Source organism: Gymnoscopelus microlampas, assembly GCF_963454915.1.
Source record: "Gymnoscopelus microlampas genome assembly, chromosome: 19".
Taxonomy (NCBI): Eukaryota; Metazoa; Chordata; class Actinopteri; order Myctophiformes; family Myctophidae; genus Gymnoscopelus; species Gymnoscopelus microlampas.
The window spans coordinates 2,299,288-2,321,664 of NC_139956.1; the positions used below are offsets into that span (position 1 = coordinate 2,299,288).

Sequence of the window (22,377 nt, forward strand, 5' to 3'; positions counted from 1 at the left end):
CAAGCTATGAGAAACTGACCCAGAGCAGGAAATCTGAGAGTGTACAAATGGAACCAAATGGACCCTTACAGGTCTAACTCTGAGAGTGTACAAATGGAACCAAATGGACCCTTACAGGTCTGTAACTCTGAGAGTGTACAAATGGAACCAAATGGACCCTTACAGGTCCGTAACTCTGAGTGTACAAATGGAACCAAATGGACCCTTACAGATCTGTAACTCTGAGAGTGTACTAATGGAACCAAATGGACCCTTATATGGGTCTGTAACTCTGAGTGTACACATGGAACAGAATGGAGATAAGGTTCGCTAGTGTACATAGTTCAGTGGTGAAATCATCACGATCACAGGGAGAGACACAGAGACAGAGAGAGAGAGAGAGAGAGAGAGAGAGAGAGAGAGAGAGAGAGAGAGAGAGAGAGAGAGAGAGAGAGAGAGAGAGAGACACACACACACACACACACACACACACACACACACACACACACACACACACACACACACACACACACACACACACACACACACACAGTATAATAATAGACACTCTTACTTTACATTAACCAGGAAAATGTAGTCCTCTGCTTTGTAATGATCTCATAGGTACTGTAGTCCAGAATGTTCACTGGCTCCCTGTGTTATCAGTGTGTCCTGCTACTTTCACTCTTGACGGTCCATATAGTGGGGGAGGGGGAAAAAATAAGTGCAAAGGTTCTCGGGCACTTAGCGATCTCAGTGGTGGAAAAAGTACTCAGATATTTTATTTAAGTAAAAGTAACAATACCACAATATAAAAATACTCTGTTAGGGCGCGCTCCCACCGCACTTTTATTTTACCTCTGGGGCAGAATCTGCCAATGCTTTGTCAATGCAAATGCGTGGATTCCTGGTCTTGCGGATTTTTTTCAAGAATCCACGCATTTGCATTGACAAAGCATTGGCAGATTCTGCCCCTGAGGTAAAATAAAAGTGCGGTGGGAGCGCGCCCTTACAAGTGAAAGGCCTGTGTTCAAAATGTTACTTGAGTAAAAGTACCAAGGTATTGGCATCAAAATATACTTAAAGTACCAAAAGTAAAAGTACTAAAATGTTTGAAAATAGCCGATCTACAAGCTCGCGATGCATCGTGTTGTGAGCTTGTAGATCTGCTATTTTCAAATAGCCTAGGTATAAAATAGGGCTAAGTGGTTGATGTATGTTTTATAATACAATAATTGATATCTGCAAAGTAACTAGTAACTAAAGTTTTCAAATAATTGTAGTGGAGTAAAAGTACAATATTTGCCTCTGAGATGTACTGGAGTAGAAGTAAAAGTATAGACAATTGGAAATACTCCAGTAAAGTAAAGGTAGGCTACCTCAAAATTGTACTTAAGTACAGTACTTAAGTAAATGTACTTGGTTGTTCTCAAAGTGCAGTCCGGTGACCCCCAGGGGTCCTTGAGGGATTCCCAGGGGATCCCCAGCTAAATGACTCACAACGTGGCACAACGTAACATGTTGTGAGCTTGTAGATCGGCTAGTTTCCAGCTCACAGCTATAACCATTCCATCTATCCTCTCATTGACCAGCCATTCCAGTGGTATCAAAGTGCGGTCCGGGGACCCCCAGTGGTCCTTGAGGTGTTCCCAGGGCGCCCCAGGTAAATGATTGCCGACTCAGAGAGTGTATTTCTTTTTTTTTTACAGACTTTTTGTATTACTATTATTTTATTTTCTTGTGTGTGAAAGATCTTGATTTTATTTTTTTTAGGTTTCGTATTATTTTGAAACATTTTAACAACACAAATCTTGTATGGGGGTCCCTGGCACAAAATATTTTCAGATGGGGGTCCATGACCAATTACATAATAAATGAATGAAAGTCAGTTTCCACAACCAAATTTGAACCCCATATGATAACTTTAAATGGTGCTGTAAGTGCACAGTTACTATTTGCACAGCTAGTATTTATTTAAAATACTTTGTCTAAGGTCCGTTCATAAAAGTCCTTGCGGTCTTGTTTCCAATGAGGTCCTTATTCAATTCATAGACAAATTGCTATGTCGCAGGGGTCTTCAGCGTTTTTCAGGTCAAGAACCCCTTAGCAGAGAGAAAGATGAAGCAGGGAATAAAAAACACTGGGTTAGCCCTGCATGGTATCGGATAAAACCAAAACGATACCCAACCATATGAATGACTGACTACCTCAACTGCACATCTGTCACCATATACACAGTGTGTGTGTGTGTGTGTGTGTGTGTGCGTGTGTGCGTGCGTGCGTGCGTGCGTGCGTGCGTGCGTGATGTCTGTACTGTATATAAGGCAGCTTTTTATTCTTTTACTTAGAGTTGAAATTATCCCCTGGGAAGTGAACCATGGTGTTTGCAGAAGGGCTGATCATGGGATTCAAATATGGGGAAAGTAAATATTTGAATATTGTTCACTGTGCTTACAGCAGAGCGTCAGGAAGCCAGATGGAGGAAGACTGACTTCACCCTAAAAGTATCACATTACCAACTTCCCACATGATTACAGTCAGCTGCAGTCAGTATACAGGGGAAAACCCAGTGGTGACGTGTGCAGTGCTGGCCCTGACCAGTGGTGGAAAGAATACTCAAAGGTTTTACTTAAGTAAAAGTATCAATACTGCAATGTAGAAGTACTCTGTTACAGGTAAAAGTCCGGAAATCAGCATTTACTTGAGTAAAATTACAAAAGTATTGGTATCAACATGTACTTAAAGTACCAAAAGTAAAAGTACTAAAATGTTTGAAAATAGCAGATCTACAAGCTCACAACACGTCCCGATGTGACACGTTGTGAGCTTGTAGATCTGCTATTTTCAAATAGCCTATGTATAAAATTGGGCTAAAGTGGTTAATGTATGTTTTATAATGTAATAATTTATATCTGCAAATAATTTTCAAATTATTATAGTGGAGTAAAAGTACAATATTTGCCTCTGAGATGTAGTGGAGTAGAAGTAAAAGACAATTGGAAATACTCCAGTAAAGTAAAAAATACCTCAAAATTGTACTTAAGTACAGTACTTGAGTAAATGTACTTTATTTACTTTACACCACTGGCCCTGACCAACTTTGTCCTGACTTTTGACTGACAACAGGAAGTTCCCATAATTCCCTCAATGCCCCATAGGACACTGGAAACTTTGTCCTGGCACCCCGCCAATATTTGCAGCAGTAGCCAATTCCAACATCACGGTTGTGTTCATGTGGTCACACTGAAACAAAACTGAGTGTGATGCTTTATTAAAACACCCCACTCTGAGAACCACTGTATTATATTACTTGGACTTCTTTCCCCCCCTCCCCCACTACCATATATGGAGTCACGTGGTTGGTGGTAGAAAATGAAAACACGTGGATACTGAAACACAGGGAGCCATTTTGACACACAAGTGAACAGTGAACAGTCTGGACTACATATGATCATTACAAAGCAAAGGACTATATCTTCTAATGTAAGGTAAGAGTTTTCATTATACCAATTATATAACGACAGGCGGTTTAAAGCATGTGTATACATCAGGCCTTACTGTAGTGACCTGCCATGTGCCATCAACAACCAGCATACAGAAGGTGCAGGGGCCTAAGGCAACCAGAAAGGACAGCAAAACTAAATATTTAGCCTCAAGTGAGCAGCGGCAATTCTGGAGAGTATTTGGACCCTGTGCAAACAAATCCCATGGGGATCCCAGGTGCTTTTCTACACTTTGCTTGTTTTTGCTAAGTTGGCACATTGGCCCGACAGGCCCCTTGTCTAGCTTTGAGTCAGAGCATGTGAGCGGATCAGTATGATTTTTAACGTGGCGGGGAGCGGGTTTAGAAAACGGTAGGAGCAGAACTATGAGTGAGGACTGCCTGCCACTCCAAGCCGCTCACCACATGTTTGAGCATGACCGGTCACACGGTTAGACACAAATAAATCCTCAATGCTGCAACAGAAGAGCACAGCGCACGTCCCTGATCTCTTAATATTTTAACTTCTCCGTCATCCGTACAGTTTATAAATTCCTTGCGTAAGTTATGTTTATAGCAACTGGTTTTGGCTGAACCACACCTGCTTTGTGAGTCCCCCCTAGCTCTCTCGAACCTGGTGATTAATCATTAACCGAAAGGATTTGATATTGTCCGTCTTAAAAAAGCAGCATCATAGTTGCTGTCCACCTAGGCTCTCTATACTGACGCATTTGTGCCAAAAGACACCCAGCAACAATACCTGTTGTCGTATAGCGGACACGACTACAGCCTACTGTAGCGTGGAACGTGGCATTTACCAGCCGCTCAGCTCCACTAACATGCTCTGCTCTGAGTATATTAAATGACAGAGCATAGTACTCCATCAAAGCATTTTAAACCACACTGGGAGGCAAACTTGAAACACCCTACATATGGCTGCTGACAGGCGGAAACCCCATATCTCCACATAACTGTTTTTCTGTTGTAAATGAATGTCCTACTTCGCCATATGACTGTCGCACAAAAGTGGCTGATCTACAAGCTGGTACGGGTCGCATCGCAACATATTGTGAGCTTGTAGATCGGCTAATTATGCAACTTTCGAAAGATTCTGAAAGTTAAAGTTAAAACGATTAAGTGTGTCTGTGAGTTTTATAAATATTGAACCAATGAAAAGTGAAACAAATGAAAAGAGCTTGTGACTAAATAGTAACCATTAGATCCATTGGAACACAGGTTTTTTTTTTGTCCAATGCGTAGTTTGTAAACAAGTGCACACAAAGTGTTAAATGCTGCTGCCGTTCATATGACGCCCCCCTAGGCCACAGCACACCCCTTGTAATGTTGCTGCGCTACACGCCTCAGAGAGAGAGAGAGAGAGAGAGAGAGAGAGAGAGAGAGAGAGAGACAGGCAGACAGACAGCCAGCCAGCCAGCAACCCAGTCAGAGTATAGGCATGTTTGCAACCACAGAGAACTGTGCAAGAGCTTTGCCACAAATGTGCAATGCAGTTGTTTTGTTCACTCTAGTTGAGTGAAGCATCACAAAAGTAAACATCATCTGTCGTACAAACTCCCACCCGCAGCTTAATCGTGTCCTGACAGCTGCATCCCATGAAAACCAGACCTGGTGGAGTTCTGCGCTCTGAGGAGCGCACTTTTCCAGTTACTACAACTATTACTACTTTATGTGAATGGCTTAGTTTCTTAGTTTTAGATTTGATAGATATTTTCTTACTCACTCTTGTCAGAAATGTCCAAAACAAAATGTCCGTCTTCTCTTTCTTTCTCTGTCTCTCTCTCTCTCTCTCTCTCTCTCTCTCTCGCTCTCCCTCTTCCTCGCTCACCATCTGTCTATGTTCTTTCTTTCCGTCTCTCTCTCGCTTCACCAACGTAGGGGAAAATAAATAAATAAACAAACAAAAACGTTTTTTTCCTCTCGTCTGTGCCCCGACATGTGTGTTCTTCTGTGAAAGAGCATATAATGAGGAGGAGGAGGAGGGAAAAGAGCAGGAGGAGGAAATGTCTCATGCAGAGGACAGACAGACATTCTAAGCTTTCCTGTCTCTCCTACACTGTCTGTCTCTCTGCTTTCCTACTGTCTGTCTCCCCTACACTGTCTCTCTCTCTCAGCTTTCCTACTGTCTGTCTCTCCTACATTTTCCTCTATAGAAAACAACCATTACTTATGTGTTGGTAGCTTGCACAGGAGTTTTGTTCATAGTCCCAGCCTTGTTACAAATCAACAAAAGTCAGACAGAAACTAAAAGCTTTTCTTAAATGAATAAGACCCTTTTGACCCACTGAAGTCACTGAATTAAACCGTTATTTCCCCCTATAGAAAACCCCCTGCACTGCATTAGGGAATTTCTAGGCTTTATTCCAGCGTGAGAGACAGTTGTCTGCCAATATCAGCTTATATTATATTATCAATGCATTCGTCAGCTGCATATTAAGTGAAAAGGAAGTATGCACGGCCATGCCACGGACATTGAGAGAAACAACATCAGCACTCCCCCGTAACCTGACACCACCGTGCCGGTTGGCATCACTAAGGAATTGCCTTGTTGTTTTGGTCGTGGTTTGTTTGGTTTGCATTACCCTTTGTTCTGAAGCATCAAGCTTATACATCATTCATAGAATATGGAATACTAAATGACGAAGACAAAGTAAAAGGTAATGCAAAAAACTTTAGGGATGAGGTGAAGAAAAAACATTAAAAAACATAGCCTGGACGAGTACCGGAGACAGCTCTTCCCAGGATTGACTCTATCCTCAATAATAATGTTCTGGGACTCATCCAGGCGAGACATGAATCCATACATAGAGTGTCTTAGGAGAGCCTCACATGTGTGGATTCCAAGTGCCATCTAGGGACCTTAAGTAATATCCTCAGGGCAACATTGTAGGACACTTTAAGCCTCTGCATGTTACCTTTCTTGTACTGTATGTGTACCACAAGTAAGCTGTATACATGGGACTGCAGAATGCTATAAAAAGTGCACACTTGACAGGACCTGAACACACACTGAACCTGAAAAGCAACATATTATTGCGGCACTGTCTAGATATATCTATATCATCATGGGAAAAACAACTTTAAAACCATGATGAATCGTGATGCTTTATTAAAACACCCCACTCTGAGAACCACTGTAATATATTACTTGGACTTATTTTCCCCCTCCCCCACTACTGGATTCAAGTGGTGGGTCATGGCAAATGAAAACACGTAGGATACTGATAAAACATGGAACCATTTTGACACACAAGTGAACATTCTGGACTACATTACAAAGCAAAGGACTATATCTTCTAATGTAAGGTAAGGGTTTTTATTATACCAATGATATAACGACATGGGTTTAAAGCATGTGTAGTGACCATGTGCCATCAACAACCAGCATACAGAAGGTGCAGGGGCCAAAGGCAACCAGAAAGGACAGCAAAACTAAATATTTAGCCTCAAGTGAGCAGCGGAAATTTTGGAGAATATTTGGACCCTGTGCAAACAAATCCCAAGGGGCCCGTCTGGGCTCCAGGTGCTTTTCTACTTTGCCTGTTTTTGCTAAGTTGGAAAATTTGCCAGACAGGCCCCTTGTCTAGCTTTGAGTCAAAGCATGTGAGCGGAGTGGATCGGGACAATTCTTTACGTAGCGGGGAACAGGTTTATAAAACGGTAGGGGCAGAACTATGAGCGAGGACCGCCTGCCACTCCAAGCCGCACACCACATGTTTGAGCATGACTGGTCACACGGTTAGACACTAAGAAATCCTAAATGCTGCAACAGAAGAGCACAGTGCACGTCCCTGATCTCTTAATATTTCATTCAAATGTATCCATCATCCGTACAGTTTATAAATTCCTTGTGTCAGTTATGTTTATACAGCAACTGGTTTTGGCTGAACCACACCTGCTTTGTGAGTCCCCCCTAGCTCTCTCGAACCTGGTGATTAATCATTAAGCAACAGGATTTAATATTGTCCGTCTTAAAAAAGTCAATGCCCACGTAAAAAGGACACTTGGATGGCGTGTTTTGCATCGTAGTTGCTGTACCTCTAGGTCAGGGGTGATGTAACTTTGATGATGATAGAGGGCCACTACCCACTATATTTCCACACTCACTCAGAGGGACACATTGCATATACTGTCAGAGGGCAGACACCTCTCATCACTGTATTTTATCTTTTTCCGTAAATGAATGCCGTATTTCGCCATTCTATGTCACACACAGGGGTGTTTGGGGATTAACATGAGTGGAGAGAGGACGTGACAACAGCCCCCTGGAGCGTGGAGCGGCATTTCAACCCAGCTCCGCTCACATGCTCTGCTCTGAGTATATTAAATGACGGAGCACAGTACTCAATATAAGTATTCTAAACCACACTGGGCGGCAAACTGGAAACATCCTACATACTTATGGTCACTGTCAGGCGGAAACGTCATATTTCCACATAACTCAACTTTTTTTTTCCTATTAATTAATTAATGTCCTGCTTCACCATATGACAGTGTCGCACAAAATGTGCGATTGATTAGAGGTGCCAGACCACAGGAATGTTTAGTTAGAATGTACACACACACACACACACACACACACACACACACACACACACACACACACACACAAGCGGGGTCGGGGGGGGGGGGGGGGGCAGGAAACACATTCCTCTCTGATTATTCTAACAGATATTTTGACTATCTACTCATCTAATCCTTTTTTTCCTCCTTTTTGTGGTGGTGAGTCAAACAATGCTTCCAACAAAGATCAGCCTCACCGGAGTTCTCTGGCTGCTTAACAGCTCATTCAGTGCCACAGCCAAAATTCATTGTAAAAAAAAAAGGGCTTAGGAGCCGAGATACAGCCTTTTTCAGTAAGAAGTTAAACAAGAAGTGAATGGAGCAGAACATTTTCAAATCATCATATCTTGGGTTCTGATTTTTTTTTTCCAAAACAATAAAAATAAATTAAAAATTATGATTTTTTTATTTATTTTTGACGTTTTTTACGTCCTGTGGCACAGGGCTTATTACATAGGACGTATTTTACGTCCAGTGGCACTAAATGAGTTAACTCATGAGTTAACTCATTTAGTGCCACTGGACGTAAAATACGACTTTTTTTTTACAATGAATTTTGGCTGTGGCACTGAATGAGCTGTTAAGCAGCCAGAGAACTCCGGTGAGGCTGATCTTTGTTGGAAGCATTGTTTGACTCACCACCACAAAAAGGAGGAAAAAAAGGATTAGATGAGTAGATAGTCAAAATATCTGTTAGAATAATCAGAGAGGAATGTGTTTTCTGCATCCAATTATAAGCTAATTGCAATCGCATGTCTCTATATAGGAGGGGTAGGCAACTTAAGGCACAGATGCCAACATTGGCACAGGGGAGGGTTATGTTGTGGTGCGAGACAGGTTTTTCCTTTTATAAAAAAAGTTTAGTCAGTTAATTGAAGTCCACTCCTGCACATAATTCTGCATTCATTCAGAGAGAGAGTTCCTACTGTCTGTCTCTCCCTTGGCTTTCCTACTGCATGCGCACGCATAGTACATACACACACACACACACACACACACACACACACACACACACACACACACACACACACACACACACACACACACACACACACACACACACACACACACACACACACACACACACACACACACACACACACACACACACACACACACACACACACAAAAGTGAACAACTGCATCATCTGTCGTACAAATTTCCCCCCACAGCTTCCTTGTGTCCGGACAGCTGCACCCCAACTGACACAGCCCTGGGTAGACCCTGGGTAGACCGTACTGTAGACCTGGTGGAGTTCACCAGTTACTACAACTATTACTACTTTATGTGAATGGCTTAGTTTCTTGGTTTTATAAAAATAAAAATAAAAAAATGGGTGCATTTTTCACTCTCAACTGTCATACTGTCTGTCTCTACACTGTCTCTCTCTCAACTGTCCTACTGTCTGTCTCTCCTACACTGTCTCACTCTCAGCTGTCCTACTGTCTGTCTCTCCTACACTGTCTCACTCTCAGCTGTCCTACTGTCTGTCTCTCCTACACTGTCTCACTCTCAGCTGTCCTACTGTCTGTCTCTCCTACACTGTCTCACTCTCAGCTGTCCTACTGTCTGTCTCTCCTACACTGTCTCACTCTCAGCTGTCCTACTGTCTGTCTCTCCTACACTGTCTCATTCTCAGCTGTCCTACTGTCTGTCTCTCCTACACTGTCTCCCACTTTGTAAAAAGAAAACACTTGAGCAATAAATACTTGCAAACATCTACTTTTCTTAAACAAATATCTCTGCTCCATCTATATTTTCTTCCACATAGGGCTGTTGTTCTTTAGTTCCTAAATATGTCTGCTTCTGTAAAGTGTAAATGATCTTTTTCATATCATTATGAACTTTGTATGTTAGTTTGTACCTGATGGAGTTATTTTGATTGATCATAATTTGTCTAGTGCCCTTAACCTGCTTTAAATGTCAAATTAATATAATGCTGCTCATATTGGCCTAATTCTGTCATGTACCCTATTTCTCCTGTCTCTGTCTATGCAAGGTCAAACTAGCTACAGGCGTTCTGTGGCTATCAGTTGTTTTGAGAACACTGTATCTCGATGTTCTTCTCTGCTAACAATTCCTTCAGCGCCACTGAAGTCATCACTGACCAGTGACAGGTCAGACCCGAGGTCAACGTGTTATTCGAGACATGTGGACGCTGTTTGTTCAAAGATAAACTGTCACACCATCTTCATCATCTTCATCATCTACCATCATCATCCTCATCTGACGACGACGTAATCATCACTATCCACCAATAGCAGGATAACCCCTCTGACGGCTGGACGCTTGATGTATCTTCAATGATGTCATATGTTTATGTTACTGGACGCTGTTAAAGTCCAGTGCTTTCTCTGTTTAACGGCAGAGAGAGGCGACGACCGATGATGCGTGAACCTGCTGATACTGTAACCTTCCATTACTCTCTCTCTCTGAATAATAGACTTTCATTACATCCAATGGCTGCCTGTGTCCTGAGTCTGGTTTTTCCTTGTCGCCTTTTAGTCCATGGGCCCAGGTCAGAATTTTCACTAATCAGGGACACTCAAGGTGGCAAATTCTAGTTTGGTATTTTGAAAAGGTCTATATCCCTAGATAATATTTCAACATGATAACCCTTCCTAAGTAGTAGCTTAGTCCTAGTTATCAGCCTTCAAAGACACCAACCATAGATCCAAAGAATGAAAAAATCGCCTAACCTTTTTTGAATAGAACATGTCATACAGAGGGAAAAAAACATTATTCAATCTCTTTCATTCACTTATTTAACCACATGAACCCTAGCATGCCTATTCTGGGGCAAACATTCAGCAAATGGCATGTCTACAAACTCACAACACTTCACGTTGTGAACAGCATTTTCACTAATCGGGGTCACTCAAGTGCAACATTTGCAAATTCTAGTTTTGTATTTTGCACTTTTTTTGAACAGAACACGTGATACAGAGGGGGGGAAAATACATTTCTCTCTTTCATTCACTTTAATAATAATACAAAAAATAATAATAATAGTAGCTTGAATTTATATAGCGCCTTTCAAAAACAATGAACAACCAACAGACAAACTAACAAACAAAACAACAAACAACTATATGCCATAAGCCTGAGAGAATAGGTGTCTTTTCAAGACACACAGCCTTAGGAGTCCAGTGTTGCATGAGCATGGAGCAGGAGCTTGACCAATCCCTATTGGGAGAGAGTTCCACAGGGTGGGGGCTGCCACACAGAAGGCTCTGTCCCCGACAGAGCCTTCAGAACAAGGTTCAGAACATGGTTCAGAACAAGGTTCGCTTGTTTGCCTTGGGGACAGAGAGGAGGTCCAAGTCTGTGGACCACAGGGTCTGTGACAGAGTCAGTTTATGGAGTAGGCTTGAGAGGTACTTTAATCAATGATGATCATCATCATCATCATAACTGTCATACCAATATCAATTCTTCAGTATTCGTCACCGTCATCATTATCATCATCATAATCAATCAGTTCCACTTCATCTTCCTCCTCTTCCTTCTGATTGCTGCAGGTTTGTAGCTTGCACATTTCTGTGCACTTTAATTTGTTGGCAAGGCAGGAACAGTCTGGAAGCTTGCAGGTCCGTACACACTTGCAGGCCATAAGTTCCAGGACAGCCATTGGTGCTGAAGCTGACAGGCTGGTGGTAAATACTAAATGGTGCATTTATATAGCGTTTTTTATCCAAAGCGCTTTACATAGATTGTACATTACATTCACCCATTCACACACACACATTCACACATCGATGGCGGAGGAAACCATGCAAGGCACCAACCTGCTCAGAACAATTAGGGGTTCAATGTCTTGCTCAAGGACACTTGAGCTCTGGGGGAGCCCGGGATCGAACTAGGAACCTTGCGGTTTCCAGTTCACTCTACCCAGCCACTTTACCCCTGAGCCACTGCCGCCCCATGGTGGTGCATGTGGAGTGGGCTGTTCATGTGAAACAGTGCAAGAGTTGTAATTGTCTCCAATGACACACACACCTTCACATTACTGCTATACTACACCCCATATACTTCCAAGCACTGAGGATGAAGGAGATCTGGCAGCAGTATGGCACTGGTGAAAAGCGGCGCATCCTCCCACTGCATCAAGCAGTCTCTCATCTTGGAGCACCACTAGCCAAGACAGTGATCAAGGCACATATCCTGACTGGAGATGACTGCATTAGTAAGGTGGGGACCAAACATGCAGCTATGGCTTCTGACCCAGTGCAATATCTGACAATCTTTGGAGAGGCAGACACCTTGACCTGACACAGCGTTGACAGAGAAGTACTTGGTGCGTGTCTGGGCAGGGGCCAGTTCAAGTACAACAGCAAGACATTTGATGACCTCAGGGTAGAAAACTATACCAGTGCCAATGCTGGAATGGATGCTCTCCCTCCCACAAGTAGTGTGATCAGAGGCCGCATCCAAGGTGCCTTTCTGGTGCATAGGGCTTGCGACCTGTTGCGACAGCCAAGGAACCTCAGGCAAGACTAGCACCAATGGAACATGGATGGGAGGAGCACTTTGGTACACTCCTGCCATCTAAGTGTCTGAAGGCCTTACCACCAAGTCTGCTCACAGTATGCAAGTATTCAGGCAAGTGTGACACTCGCCGATGTGGGTGCCATGCTGCTGGAGTTCCATGCATCATATTCTGCCATGGAAAATTTTAAAATCCATCCTGTAAAAGTCCATCACACTAACCAGCATGCACATATATGGTGCACTTTGAGAGGAATTGTTATTTGATTTTGAGTTACGATTTTATTTGTATATCATTTTGTAGGTCTAAATCACTCTTATTTGCTCATTTCAACACCTAATTAAAATAATAAAATATTTATAATTGTTATATATCTCATGTGTATGTCTTTTGTTATAAATAAAACAAATCATTATTGAAAAAAAAAATACAATGAAAGAACAACATTATTGAGTAATTGAGTTATTGAAAAATTGCATTGACTTACATATTTCAATGACAAGATGCTCCTTAATGGTCAAAACAATATCAGAAAGGAATTATAAATGCCAGAATTAGTTTAATTAGTCTTATTACACCCGTTTTTAGTCCTAACAATGGCCAAGCTATGGCCAAGGTCTTGGATTTTCATCATAGCCGATGGCGGCCATTTGGCCATTACGCCATTTGTGGCACTATGGCGGATGAGCACCTCTGTGATTTTTCATGTCTAGGTACCCATTGACTCAGTTCAAGTGAGAAATTCTCCTAACACCAAATTGCGAACGGTTCTATAGGCCAGGTACAGAACTACTGTGCAGATAATGAATGTGGGTAGATAATGGCAAAAACATGAATGTCCTAAAAAAGTATTAAAGCTACTCATTTGAAAAGGTTATCATGTTTCAAAGTACTTATATGGACCCTACAAACAAAATGGTGCCAAAGAGATTTTGCCACCTTACGTGTCCCTGACTTCTCGTCTGGCCCATGGACTATTTGATGAAAGTTACCGGTACTTATATGACCGATGATGCGTGAACCTGCTGATACTGTAACCTTCCATTACTCTCTCTCTCTGAATAATAGACTTTCATTACATCCAATGGCTGCCTGTGTCCTGAGTCTGTTTTTTTCTTGTCGCCTTTGATGAAAGTTACCGGTACTTATATACATACTGATGTGATGTTTCTGCCATGCATAAGTATCTATACATATGGTTGATAAGGAAAAATAACAGCTCTATCAATTGGTCCAAATCGATGCCGGATATGTTTAAAACAGGGTGGACGGGGGGAACTGAGCTATTGACCGGAACTGTACGGTCAGACTCTCTTCCCCTGGCAGACCATGTTTTAATACGTATCAAACGAACCAGCCTTGGGTGTAACGATGTATCACTTCTATTCAGATGAAGGTTATCTTTGAACAGTATCACATTTTTTATTTTATTTATTTTGTTTTGGACCTGGACGCGATCGCTGGACCTTTGGACTTGCCCTGTGACTCTCGACATGTCTCAAATTCCACATGGTCCAGCCATCGGAGTCAGGATCCCTGAACCATTGATTCGGTATGTATATATTTTTATTTTATTTTACCATGATCCAGTGATTGGGATCTCCAAGTAACTTCTCCATGTGAACCTTGATCTGATGAGTATACCTTTTTCTTTATTTTTATTTTAATGTCTTTACCGAACTATTTGTCTCATAAATTATCAGCCTGTTTTTAAATTCACCTTATATTCCTGGGAAGACATTCCTAATGTCTCATAAATTCTCTTATCTGTGGTCATTTATTAAGGTCGTTTCAGCGATTTCTTACCTGCTATGTTACTAGGTTATATTTAGTTCCTTCTGTTTTGGTGGATTTCGTATTGATTACTATATCTTATCTGTCTCTCTTTCTCTCACCACCTCCGGTATATCAGATACAGTATGCCAGATACAGTATATCAGATACAGTATATCAGATACAGTATGCCAGATACAGTATATCAGATACAGTATGCCAGATACAGCCATGGTGGTGCGGGAGTGAGTATATAGATTTTTTTTTACCTTTGACCGGTTTTATTTTGACCACTGTAGGTTAAATCATCCATCCATTTAATATATTGAGCTTTAAACAATACGTTTTAAATGCCTTAATAATACATTTTATATTCCTTTGAACCAGTGAATATATTTTGCCTTAATAATAAGTTTTAAATCCTAAGTTTTAAATTCTAAGTTTTAAATATTTTTTATAATTTAAACTAATAAGTAGCCTAATACTGAACCCAGTCAGTAAAATATTTCTCATTCCAAATTTAGTTTGTCGCTGAAATATGTATGTTCGGTATGTCTGTGTGTATTAATGAACGATTGTTTTTTTGTTCTCTCTATCTCTCTCTCTCTCTGTGTGGATCCGCCAGTGTGTGAGTGCAAGGGAGTGAGAGAGCGTAAGGTGAAAGTTCTCTGTTTATCTTTCTCTCTTTTCTGTGTGTGAGCGATTCAGCTATGCAGGCATGAATGTTTGAATGCGTGTCTGTCTCGCTCGTTCTCTAACAATTTTAGTCCAAATTTCAATCCTTCTCCAGTCAGTTAAAATTAGTTTGCCACTCTGGTCTCTAAAACTCTATTACCTATAATTCCTTCAGCAGGAAGTGTTAGTAACTGCCACGTTGCTTGGCAACGACCTGGCCTCCATTGTTCAACTTCATTCAACCCATCTCAGTTAAATTAACCCTAATACGATTCAATATGTTCTAATATCAATATTGGAAAAAATTAACTATAATATTAAGTTTATTATAAAGTCATTTTTAATTATTTTAAAAGTTTTGAAAATATTTTATCATTTTAACTTAAGATTTTTTTGAGCTGGTAGATCTGCTCTTTTTGGAAAAAAGTTTTAATTTCCATTTATTTTGGTGTACTTTACCTAACTCTAATATACTCTTCAGAACAAAGATGTTTATTCCTTATTTTTCATTGTTATATTTTAATTTTAAATATTTTAATTATAACTTTAATTTTTTTGTAATTTTATTTATTTTTTTTCTCTTGATTTTCAGTTTGATTTTCTTTTCTTTCTCATCAACAAATTCATCCTCTGACACACACTATATTACAGATATATGGGTGTCAAATAGAGGGGAGTTTGATGAATACTTGATTTAAATATGATTTGATTTCAATGTTTAATGTGCTTTGTTTGTCTTTGTTTCATTTTAGAACGAGAATGTAAGCCACTCCATTAATCCAATTCCTGGACAACAATAATGTCACAATACCTGCTAATTGTGACATACAGGGCTAAAACTTTAATTTTATTCCAAACTGTTTTAAACTCTGTTTCATACTATAGTCAACTGTAGGTCTCATGCCAAACAGTAAATTTGATTTCCATCTATCTTACAGATTTCAACTAATGTCTTGGATAGATGTTTGATGCCCCCATGCCTACATGATGCAATCGGGAAGTATTTCTTGAGTTTTAAGACCATTCCACGTGAGTTTTTCCCTAAATAAAGTGTAAAATGATGTAATAAATACAGGTATCAGGAGTGTACCGTTCCATTTTTCAAATACTTGGACCTACAGGTCAACTTGTTAAATAAAGCACTGGACCGCAGCTTCACAACGAGGAGGGTAACTTTTTCTTTTTCTGAACGTGTCCAGAATCGTCTTTGACAAAGTGACGTAGGTCTCTTGTCAGATTATTTGAAAACTTGTCAGACTGGTTAGTTTTCTCTCACTCTATCAACAGAAACGGGCTAAGGGTCATTAACGGTGCTAAAATTGATCAAATCTAAACATATTTTGAAAAGGTTTGTTGGGACAGTACATTAGCTGAGATTTTTTTTTGAATTATAATAAAGTTATTTGCAAATTGCAAGGGAAAACTTGTGTGGTGTCTTAAAATGTCATGAAATATAACCATGTTTTGCTTCCTAATTGAATAAAATAACCATTATATACAGTCCTTTTGAAGTACAATTTTGAATTAATATCTGAATAAAGTATACAGTCCTTTTGAAGAAGTAAAAAATTTGAATTAATATCTGAATAAATTATACAGTCCTTTTGAAGTAAAAAAATGTGTATGTTATCTGAATAACTAAACCATTTATTTTTGCCCTTAAGTCATTTAAAACTCTGTATCCTTCACTGTAAGGTTTACCTGTCTGTGTCTGATTTGGTTTGAATAATGTCACAAGGTACAAGACTTGATCAACTTGCCCTTTGACCCTATCCAAATCATGATAAGATGTAGGCTTGATGGAGTTATTTTGATTGATCATAATTTGTCTAGTGCCCTTAACCTGCTTTAAATGTCAAATTAATATAATGCTGCTCATATTGGCCTAATTCTGTCATGTACCCTATTTCTCCTGTCTCTGTCTATGCAAGGTCAAACTAGCTACAGGCGTTCTGTGGCTATCAGTTGTTTTGAGAACACTGTATCTCGATGTTCTTCTCTGCTAACAATTCCTTCAGCGCCACTGAAGTCATCACTGACCAGTGACAGGTCAGACCCGAGGTCAACGTGTTATTCGAGACATGTGGACGCTGTTTGTTCAAAGATAAACTGTCACACCATCTTCATCATCTTCATCATCTACCATCATCATCCTCATCTGACGACGACGTAATCATCACTATCCACCAATAGCAGGATAACCCCTCTGACGGCTGGACGCTTGATGTATCTTCAATGATGTCATATGTTTATGTTACTGGACGCTGTTAAAGTCCAGTGCTTTCTCTGTTTAACGGCAGAGAGAGGCGACGACCGATGATGCGTGAACCTGCTGATACTGTAACCTTCCATTACTCTCTCTCTCTGAATAATAGACTTTCATTACATCCAATGGCTGCCTGTGTCCTGAGTCTGGTTTTTCCTTGTCGCCTTTGATGAAAGTTACCGGTACTTTATATACATACTGATGTGATGTTTCTGCCATGCATAAGTATCTATACATATGGTTGATAAGGAAAAATAACAGCTCTATCAGTACCCTGTATGCTGAGTTTGTTACTTTCCAAGAAGTAGTGCATACAGAATGTACATTAGGACAGTGGTTCTCAACCTGTGGGTAGGGATCCGCAGGGGGGTCCCCACATGATTTTGGGAGGGTCCCAGGGTGACAGTGAAGTCACAATTTAAGGACTTTTAAGACCCTTTTAACACCTTTTAAAAAAGAAAAGAAAAAAGACCATTACTGCATCAAAAGTAACCAACTAGGACAAGAACAACATTTTATTGGGGACCCATACAATTATTCTGGGACCCATTGACCACCTGTGGGTCCCAGGACCCATTACATTGAAAACCTAGCAACATCACTGAATGATCAGAGGTAGATTTCTCTGAGGATTTAAAAAGTACATGTGAACTACAACTTTAAAATAACTCTGTTCCACCTCATTCCCTCATGTCCTGTTATTGTTGAGACTGCAGTTACACTTCTCATTAAACAAGAGGAAGCAGCTGCTTCCTGTTTAAAACGACATAATGCCTTATAATTACAGTTTTACACGATTAATTCATAATTGCAGTTTACATGACTAATCCCCTCAGGGCCTCTGGACTAGTTTTTCAAGGTTCAGTGTCCTTGAAAAACCTTGTTTACTTTGTGACATGTGGTGTGAACAGAAGCACGTGTTCTAGGAGCAGTGTTGCCAGATTCTGACAGAGAAATATGCAACCAGGTCTATGAAAAAAAGCCCAAAAGAAGGCTAAAAACAGCCGATCTACAAGCTCAGACAGACAGACAGTCAGTCAGTCTGTCTGACAGACATGTCGCGATGCGACTCATTGTGAGCTTGTAGATCTTTAAACAAACCGTTTGAATAAATATTGGGGATCTTGCCATGGAAATGTCTAAGAACCACTGGTTTAAACAAGATTAGGGATCAAGCCCAGATAAGCAACTACACTTTAGAAAAAAGCCCCAAAAAATACAACCGGCAATATTTACAAGCACCTTTACAGAAAAAAACTAGCAAAGGCGCTTATAAAAAGCAGACATGGCAACACTGTCCTGGAGCCAGCATATAATGTATGTTTTGACTTGTCTTCAAAAGGGAGTGCCACGTATTATTCTACTCTACCAACATATTATTTACACTTACAGCTATGCTACCAACGTATTATTTACACTTGCAATATGCTACCAAAGTATTATTTACACTTCAGTATGCTACCAACTAACGTCAGCAGCACTGCACCGTGCACGTTGGTCATTATCAGCTGGTTGGTGACACATGACACACAAATGACAGTGTTCATAAGTTTTACCACTTGTTTGTAAAGTAGGCCCCTCCCAATAACTTTGGAAGCGAATAATAATAATAACAATAATAATAATAATTAATGCCATACAGTGGTGGTCTTTGAGGCAACCGCACTAATGATATATAGATACAAAAACTATGCTGTATTTACCACCAGGGGTGCAATGCTCACTGGACGGCCTTGCACGGCACACACGCATAGATTTAAAACTACTTTAAATTCACACTTCAACAAAGTTTACAAAGGCTCCCGACTCACGCCAGGTACATTAACATAGGAATAAGCCTATATGCATATCAATTGTCCATTGTGTGACCTGTACTGTAGGTGTTAAGCGGCGTGCGCATCACGTCATTAAAATACAGTGCAAGCACTTCCCAAATGAGCATAGCAACACTGTTTACCACACTAAGTGGAATATTGTTCAACAATTATTTTAACAAAGAAATATCACTTGCACCACCTTTAAACATTAGAGCTCAAGACCAGAGGAACACGCACACGCACAGGCACACACTTCAATTTCTTTCTTTGAGTCCACATTTATAAAATACATTACAAGGGCACAAATATTTTTCAGTAGTCCCACACACTGGAAACAACATGTGTCTCAGTGCTTGAATCCAAACACAAACAACACCAGAATATAAACAAATGCACATGAACTTATTCACAGTCAATCGGTCATACACTTCAGTCTGCCATGTTACCAACACCAGAGAAAAACTATGGGTACAGGAAGCACCTTCTCCTCCAAATAGAGCGACTGCCTATAATGGAGGAGATTGAGCAATATTTTGCAAGCTGCTTTGCCTTATATTACACTTGGACAACCCCATAATCCTCAAGCCCCTGACCACCAGCCTGTGGACATCATGACCTCTGACCCCTGACCACCAGCCTGTGGACATCATGACCTCTGACCCCTGACCACCAGCCTGTGGACATCATGGCCCAAGCTGCCAAATATAAAAACAATGAGCTGACACTTGTAGCCTATAATGGCTTGTACTAATGGCTGGTATTTTACACACACACACACACACACACACACACACACACACACACACACACACACACACACACACACACACACACACACACACACACACACACACACACACACACACACACACACACACACACACACACACACACACACACACACACTTGAACTTGAATTAAACAACGTTTCGATCAATATACCTTCTCCAGGCATCTCTGCCTGAAGAAGGTATATTGACCGAAACATTGCTTAAATAAAGTTGTCCCTATTGTGCAAGTGTGGACGGTGTGTGTGTCATTTTATTTGATTCCATAAATATAACCCTCAAGAATGAAATCAAGTTATTTGGAGGCATAAACAAGCTTTCAGTCAACAGGTAGAAGCTGCAATGAAAATGAATGGGAAAATGAATTGTATGGGCTATTTTGGCCTAATCTTTGGCCACATTCATGGGTTATTTTAGTGAACCTCATTAGAGAGTGAGACACACGCACCTATCATTTACTGGTTTTCATCTTTATGGAACGTTAGGATAGCCGATACTTCAGAAACTATTATTGAATTCACTGTGTCACTGAAAAATTGGCAGAAGTGCACGTTTCAATGAGATGACAGTTTTCCCCTTGGGATGATTTGACAGCGTGAGAAATAAGAGGTGTGGTGTCAGTGTTTATGAAGACTGTCATTTGTGTTTCTCACGCTGTTCTGGCAGCTCTGCAGACAGACAGACAGACAGACAGACAGACAGAGAAAGAGAGGAGGGGGAGGGCTAAGGAGTAGAAAGCAGAAGACAATACTGATGGAAAGACTGTGACGAAAAGTACAATTATATCTATATCACGCACGCACACACACACACACACACACACACACACACACACACACACACACACACACACACACACACACACACACACACACACACACACACACACACACACACACACACACACACACACACACCCTCACTAGGCCGAGGAAGAACTGCCTCTTGAAATGTTGATGCCACTTGAAAAAGATTTGCAACTACACACAATTCAACTACACACAATTCAACTACACACAATTCACAAACCGTGCATCATTTGACTGCAGTGTTAATGAAAGAAGCTCTAGGATGAAAAACAATTGCACCCCAGTGCCCCCCTTTCAAAACTATTTATTCCAGTGCCCCCCTTTCAAAACTATTTATTCCAGTGTCCCCCTTTCAAAACTATTTATTCCAGTGCCCCCCTTTCAAAACTATTTATTCCAGTGTCCCCCTTTCAAAACTATTTATTCCAGTGCCCCCTTTCAAAACTATTTATTCCAGTGCCCCCCTTTCAAAACTATTTATTCCAGTGTCCCCTTTCAAAACTATTTATTCCAGTGCCCCCCTTTCAAAACTATTTATTCCAGTGCCCCCTTTCAAAACTATTTATTCCAGTGCCCCCCTTTCAAAACTATTTATTCCAGTGCCCCCCTTTCAAAACTATTTATTCCAGTGCCCCCCTTTCAAAACTATTTATTCCAGTGCCCCCCTTTCAAAACTATTTATTCCAGTGCCCCCTTTCAAAACTATTTATTCCAGTGCCCCCCTTTCAAAACTATTTATTCCAGTGTCCCCTTTCAAAACTATTTATTCCAGTGCCCCCCTTTCAAAACTATTTATTCCAGTGCCCCCTTTCAAAACTATTTATTCCAGTGTCCCCCTTTCAAAACTATTTATTCCAGTGCCCCCCTTTCAAAACTATTTATTCCAGTGCCCCCCTTTCAAAACTATTTATTCCAGTGCCCCCCTTTCAAAACTATTTATTCCAGTGTCCCCCTTTCAAAACTATTTATTCCAGTGCCCCCCTTTCAAAACTATTTATTCCAGTGTCCCCCTTTCAAAACTATTTATTCCAGTGCCCCCTTTCAAAACTATTTATTCCAGTGCCCCCTTTCAAAACTATTTATTCCAGTGCCCCCCTTTCAAAACTATTTATTCCAGTGTCCCCTTTCAAAACTATTTATTCCAGTGCCCCCCTTTCAAAACTATTTATTCCAGTGCCCCCCTTTCAAAACTATTTATTCCAGTGTCCCCTTTCAAAACTATTTATTCCAGTGTCCCCCTTTCAAAACTATTTATTCCAGTGCCCCCCAAAGTTCTCTGAGGGGCCCCTGGGGGGCTGTATTGCCTCCGTTTATAAACACTATGCTGTAACAGATGTAACTGCCAGATTAGATCATTGATTATTTTGTGTTATTTCACACCAACGCCTGTTTTCACTCTCTGCAATAGCCCACCTGCATGCTCCACTCAGTGTCCTGAAACCCCCTGAAACCCCCAGGGGTCCTTGGGGGGGTTTCAGGGGGTTTCAGGAAACTAGTTCCTGAATACAGCAGTTAATACAGCATCACAATCATTTTACCCATTTTATTCATTTATGTGTTGAAATCATTTATGTATTAAAAATGTGAAGATCTACAAGCTCACAGTGCATCACTTCCTGCTGCGCTGTGAGCTTGTACATCTGCAATTTTTTAACATTTCTGAAAAAAATCTAAAATGTTTTGAATCATTTTTGATTCAAAAACCTTTTTGAATAATC

The 22,377-nt window shown here is 40.7% G+C and overlaps 1 protein-coding gene across 14 annotated transcripts in view; it reads right to left on the minus strand.

The window, feature by feature from the left end:
- The window catches only part of LOC311034799 (NACHT, LRR and PYD domains-containing protein 12-like), a 136,470-nt gene that overhangs the window by 61,206 nt on the left and 52,887 nt on the right, over nucleotides 1-22,377 (minus strand). For 2 of the 14 annotated variants that reach the window (XM_084042788.1, XM_084042802.1), the window contains exon 1: nucleotides 5,202-5,418. The exons of 10 other annotated variants lie outside the window; for them this stretch is intronic. The gene's annotated coding sequence lies outside the window, so the exon portion shown is untranslated. Of the gene's footprint in view, nucleotides 1-553; nucleotides 644-5,201; nucleotides 5,419-22,377 lie in introns of those variants that run through there. 2 more of the 14 variants (XM_084042790.1, XM_084042789.1) reach the window with 2 other exon arrangements.